Source organism: Dermacentor silvarum, chromosome 9 (genome assembly GCF_013339745.2).
Source record: "Dermacentor silvarum isolate Dsil-2018 chromosome 9, BIME_Dsil_1.4, whole genome shotgun sequence".
Classification (NCBI taxonomy): domain Eukaryota; kingdom Metazoa; phylum Arthropoda; class Arachnida; order Ixodida; family Ixodidae; genus Dermacentor; species Dermacentor silvarum.
In genome coordinates, this window is record NC_051162.1 from 3,228,994 (window position 1) to 3,235,483 (window position 6,490).

A 6,490-nucleotide genomic window follows, 5' to 3' on the forward strand; every position below is an offset into this window, starting at 1 on the left:
CTTCTCAGTACTGTTGCATACAACTAAGTCATGCATTTCACACATATTGCAGGCTCCCTACCTCCCATGTTATGTGCCCTTCACACTTCTCAGTACTGTTGCATACAACTAAGTCATGCATTTCACACATATCCAGCATCATGTTGCCTGTTGAGTCTGTGTACCCGTCCATGTCTTCTATGTGTGCGTTCATATCTCCTAGTATAATAATCTCGCACCCTTCTCCTAGCTCATTAATGTCACTTGATATGCATTCCAGCATTTTCTTGTTTTCCTCTTTGGCATTTGCTCCTGTCCACAGGTATACAAAGCCAAGGAGTGTCTGCTCTCCTGCAACTTTCCATTTTAGCCATAAATGCTCCTTGCATTCCTGTTTGACCCTTTGCCAGTTCATACTTTTATGAATGAATGCACCAATTCCACCCCCTTTTCTGCTGCCCTCTGTTCTATTGCAATATTCCCATGCATAGTCAGGATTACAGGGAGGTTGCTCCATGTCCCTAAGATGTGTCTCCACAAACCCATATAACATCAGCTTTTCTTGCCTTAGTTGCTCGTCTATCTCCTCCCACTTCAGCCTATTCCTGCCACCTTGCATGTTAATGTAACCTATGTCAGAATGACCTTGCCCCTGGTGCTTACGTCTATTTCTTCTACTGATTCTACGTTTCTTGAATCTTGGAGCCTCTCTGGGTCCGTCTTCGTCTACACTGGTGGTCTTAGGGCTCTGGGTCCCCCCAAAAAAGCCATAGCTTGGCGCCCTATCCTACTACCTACGCTCCCGCCCGTGGCACCACTGTAGTGAATGCCATCCTGTGCAAAAGGGTGGGAGCCAGACTCGTACACTTCCCGGTTTACCTCCATTATACCGTACCCAAGTGGTCTGCTCAGACCCCTAATGACCCGGTTAGCCTCAAGCACCCTCCATTCCATCGCGCTAGCCTGGCCCCGGACATGTGGGATTGTGCATATGGTCACATGCACTTTCGCAGAGGTTTCTCTGAGTTTACGCAACCCAACCTCTGTCTGTTTAGGTTCTGGCTCCCTCCCTTCAGCACATCGTTGAGACCAGCATGGATAACGACCAGATGTTCATGCTCGAGGTTGTCCGATACCACCTTCTGAGCTTTTGCCATTGCGTCAACCATGCACTTCCCTGACTGGGCCTCCACCCTCACCCGCCCATCTGCCTTCACTGTTGTAAGGACGCCCTCCTTAACCCTAGCTACGTTGGAGTCCCCCACCACTAGGACCCTTCGCTCTACACGTTTGCCTCCCGCCTACACGTTTGCCTCCAGTTCGCGCTAGCTGGTTCTCCACCCGCCGTGCGCCACTGACACGTGACGATGTGCTCCCTGCCGTTCGTCCCTTCCCACCCGAAGCCTGCCGCATTACCTCGCTGTAGAGTTGTGGAACCGCCGTGTTGCCGCCGGCTCTCGCCTGCTGTTCAACGGCCCCTAGGCGTCCCTCCCTGCTCTCATGGCATGCCTCTGCCTGAGTTTCCGCGCTGTCCCCGCCGCCCGCCTGAGCTGACCCGGGATTACGCGCCGCCTGTACCATTAGCGCCTCCACCCGCTCTTCCAGCACGGCCCGGTTTTCCTGTTCTTCTTGTAGCTCGCCAGCTATTCGCTTTACCAGGACGGCCTCGGCCCCCTCCCTGTGAAGCAACTCGCCGATCCGAGTTTCGAGCTCAATTCGCCGCTCTCGCTCCACCTTCAGCTCCCCTTTGAGCTCTTCCACACTGGCTTCCACAGTGGGGTAACTCGAGCGCCCCCTTAGCAGCGAAGTCTGGAACGAGAACTGGCGCAGGCGGCTCCATAGAGAGCCGCCAGCTGAGCAGGTCAGTATTTGAGTAGGTCGTGGTCAGGACACACTACTGCACTTAAGGTGTTTCCTTATTGACCCTTTTCGTGGCGATCCCGTGGGCGCTGCCATGTTTGATCACGTGGTGACGTGGCCATTGCTTGCCTCAATTGCCTCCGTTGCCTCCTTGTTTACTATGGAAGTGTACGACGCCGGCGCGGCTTAGAAAACCTCTGTTTTCGGAGATATCGTGGACGGTGACTAGGAGGACGACACGAAGCCTTGATCATAGCTTCAGAGAACATGCAAGAGCGCTTTCGGAGCTGATTAAGCTATGTCCAAACGGCGCAAGCATCATATATGCTGCTTGGTCTATAAGCAGGGCTAAATATGTATTCCAAGCTATCCAAGCTTTCCGATTATGAATTCAGTCAGGATTAGCACGTTTTGCTCTTTGTTCGTTGTTCGGCAAATATTTTGAAGCAGTGGCTTGTCAGTTTCTGACTCAGTGAAGTTCCTCGGTGCGGCCACTATCTGATTATTTTCTGCCTAATCACTCGCGGGTGTGCTCAGTTCCAATAGATTTGTTCTTGCTGCGTACAAGGCTTAAAGCATAGCTGTTTTGTACATTGTAATACCTTGTAGCCAAATATATATTACAGCTAGTAACTTGCTTACTCTTGTGGACCGTCAGAAAACATTCAGCTTCGACCATTCGTGCGCCATAGGTGTAGTCAGTCATTTATTGTGCGTATACAGTGCGCATATATTCAAGTGTGCGCCCACTCACTCATTCTTGATACGTCGGCGATAGAGTGGGCGTAAGTTTTCCTGCCATTTGGGACAGATGTGTACAGATAACGTGCGCGAAACTTACTATGGCAGGAAGCGGCGCTACTCCCTTTGTCATGGTTTAACGAGTGGTACTCACTCTTGCCGACGTTCTGAGGATGAAGCACTTTCTTTGAAGGTTAGCGATACAAGGCTGGCGGATGAGCAAATTTCTGTATCCTCGAGGAAAGCCGTACATCACGAAGTGCCGGTAACACGTTCGGACAGTTGCAGCAGCGGTCCGCGAACTTGGCCACACAGATTCATTCTAGCTGTTCCTTAACATGCCAGTCACTATTTTTGCAGCCAACTACTGCACACGTCTTCAATCCACATGATTCAATCTAGCATGATTGGAGCACAGTGTGTTAGCGAAAACTCAGTTGCATTTCGGACAGCTGATCGCACAGAAGCAAGGTAGAAGCGGTAATGGTTTCGTATTCGTGCGCGGTCGCTGAGGAGAGGCATGGCGCGCCGCCGTGAGCGCAATCTCGTTTCTGTAAAACAAACTGCTCCGTGAAAAGGGTCAATAAAACATCGGTCTTCCCTAGTTGACCCGGCTGGGGAATCAGATGACCTTGATGCGACCAATCAGAGGGGTCGTATTGTTCACCGAACTCCGCCTCTAATGTTTCACCCTCGAAGCAATGACGAGGCAATCCGGAAGCAGGTGGTTGACACTCCTTCCACGAAAGTTGGTGACTTAATTTCTTGCCAGGGTCGGGAGAATGGCTTAACGCATATCCCCGCTTCTAACGAAGGGTGGCGGTTGTGGTCGGTCGCTTCTAGGTGAGCTTCTTTGTCCGAACGTCACTGCCGCGTCGCCAGGTAGGCGGCCGCTGATGAAGGCGGTGGGATCGGGGGAAGCACTCAAAATGCGCACTGCCGAGAAGGGGGCGCTTGTTTGCCCATCCGGTTGGCTTTGGGAGCACACGGTAATACAACAAATGAGGCAGTGCATGGTGACATGGGTTGGGCCTCTTTTGAAGTCAGAGAAGCACAAAGCAAAATTAGTTTTGAAGAAAGGCTCAGGAACATGGATGAAAATAAATGGGCGGCTAAAGTGCACAAGTATCTCTACATGAAAAGCGTGGACACAGAATGGAGGAAGAGGTCAAGGAAGTTGGCAACCAAGTACAGGATAATCGAAACTGTAAATAGACAACCAGGGGTCATCAGAAAGAAAGTTAAAGAAATAGAGACCAGTGAATTGGATGCAAAGAATGGAAACAAAAAGGACAATGGAGATTTACAAGAATGAGAAGAAAGAAATTAGAAGGGAAAATCTGTACGATAACACAAAGGGCAGTGCCTTGCTATTTGAGGCTCGAGCCGGTTGCCTAAGGACGAAAACATATAGGAACAAATATTCGGAACTAGATGAGACATGTGTATGCTGCAGTAAAGATCCAGAGACCACTCAGCACATCCTAATGGAATGCGACGGGATCCACCCAGCGAGAACCGTAGGTAACGTGGAACTCCCAGAAGCGCTTGGGTTTAAAGTGGAAGGAAACATAAACAGATCAGCCGTAGAGATCAGCAAGAGACGATTAGAGTACTGGTGGAAAAAAAGCAGGGAAAAAATGGATACGACCTGATCTCTTAAAATCATAGGCAGCGGTACAAGGTAAATGTTGAAAAATAAAAATAATGAGAGGTATACAAAAATGCCAGATAAAGAACATGTATAGTATACCTGATTAAATCAAGCAGGCTAGGTGACTATTTGTCGCCGCCCCGTTTCAAAGGGGATGCCAATAAATCATCAATCATCATCATCATCGTCGGTGTCTGGCACTGTTGCCGTCTGGGAGACGCTCATGAAAGGGCCTGCTTCGATGGAAACAACGAAAGAAGGCGCCCTGCCGATTTGGGATGCAACATGATCGAAAAACGGCCCTCGCTCGTTTCGCTCTTTCCTTCTCTACGGCTGGTCTCTCCTCCTCGCCGATTGCTGCTCCAAATGTCACGTGATCTACGTCATCGTCAACGCGCTTCTCAAAACACTGCCTACTTCCGTTTAAGGCACGTCCACGCTAGCCACTAGCCATGCTAGCGGCACATATGTGGACGACGATACAGCCTCCAGTCTGCCGCGCGAGAGGTGTCCAAAGTAGACGACAGTTCGGCCGGCGCCCCGCCCGCTGCACGATCAACGGGCCAATCGACAACCGCGAAGCTGCGTGCCTCTGCCACTGGCAACGAAAACATCGGCTGCAGCTGAGTGCACGGCTACCGACGGGAGACGACCGGCTCGGCTGTGCTTGCATCTTAGCCGACGGCGCCGCTAATATCAGCGTATTTTTCTTCTTTCTGTACAATTATTGCAAAGAGCGATAACAACGATAATAAAATATTGCGGCTTGTGAGCGACGGTAATTCATTTCGAAGCGCCGTCCGCTTTAGCTTTGAAGGGAACCGGAAAAGGCCTAGCGACGATATCGGCGGCGTCGAGCGATCAGCGGCGGTGAGGCTGCCGCACAAATGAGTCCCGGTCGCGTCCTCTCTACGTACGGCAAGGAAATCTCGTCGCTCGCGAGCAAAACCGCTGTCGAATGGCAAACCGCGTGCGGCGAGTCAGCGTGCCGGTAACGTGGACGTGAACTCGGTGCTTCTCGGCTACCCGCTGTTGCTGCGGTGCCGGCACGTGTTATGCGAAGCGTGCCCTATGGACCCTGTGTTGCGCGCACGTCTGGAAAGGCCAACACTGTCGCACTCTGTTCGCGCAGCTAATGAGACCGCTAAGCATGACTGTGTTGGAACACGAGCGATTTGGCACTTGCGAGCAACACGGCGAGGACGAGCAGGGAGCGCGCGTACCTGCTAGCAGACAAACCGGAAGTCGTAGGTTCTTGTTCGACCAATGGACATCGTTTCTGCCGTTGACATCACCAGATTCCTCCTGCTGACATCATGACGACCGCCGGGGTTACCGGAAAGGCGAGGGGAGGAGGACGGCATTGTTTTTTTTGGTTTTGTGGCGCGCCCGCGGCGCGTAGCGCTGCAGCCTTTGGGATCGTTGATCCTGATCTGAACTCGATGCGCCTGTTTACTTGCAATGTTCAAAAAATATCTGAGGTGGTTTAGGGGTCCTTTAAAGTTAACTAGACGAAATTCATGATGCCCTCTCTGTTTTGTTCAGTCCTGGCTTATTGCTGAGAGAGTACTTATATTACGCCTGACCTTGAATCAACCGTTCTTTTCGTCATCCCAACTGTACATATCAGCATCGATGAACAGTTTATCATAGTCAAGACGCCCGCGCTGTCCTTGTTTTCGTTCATCCTATGCAGAATTCCAAAGAAGCTTGCGTTTGGCAACTGTTTCTCCTTGCTGTAGTTATCAGCAATAGATATACCAGTTCCTTTTAGTTTTTTACAGTTTTTTGTATATTTTTGACTTTTCTCTGGAATCGTAAAGCTTTAGAATAACAGGTCGCGGCTGTTTGCTCTGCCGTTTCCCAATCCTATGTATTCGTTCAACTGTGTGCAGAGCTACGTTCAGCTGTTTATCAAATAAATTGGTAAGCACTTTTGTAGATAGTTCTGTTGTTTCTTTTTTGCCCCCCGGAATTCCAAAAACTATGAGGTTATTTCGTCTGCTTCTGTCTTCCAATGACACAAGCCTATTGTGCAGCATTTTAATGATAAACCCTTTGACCACTGCACTTTGGTCAGCATCCGTATTTTTTTTTTATTAACATGCACCCAACTCATAATTGCTTAGAGCAGTAGAATGCGTTCAATTGACTTGTTAATGATATCTGTGGCTTTATTTCTGGGATGCTTGAATTTTGCTGCGAGAAGAACTTGGAAAGGGGTTTGTTTGCAAAGGGGTATGCCCTTGAATTCTT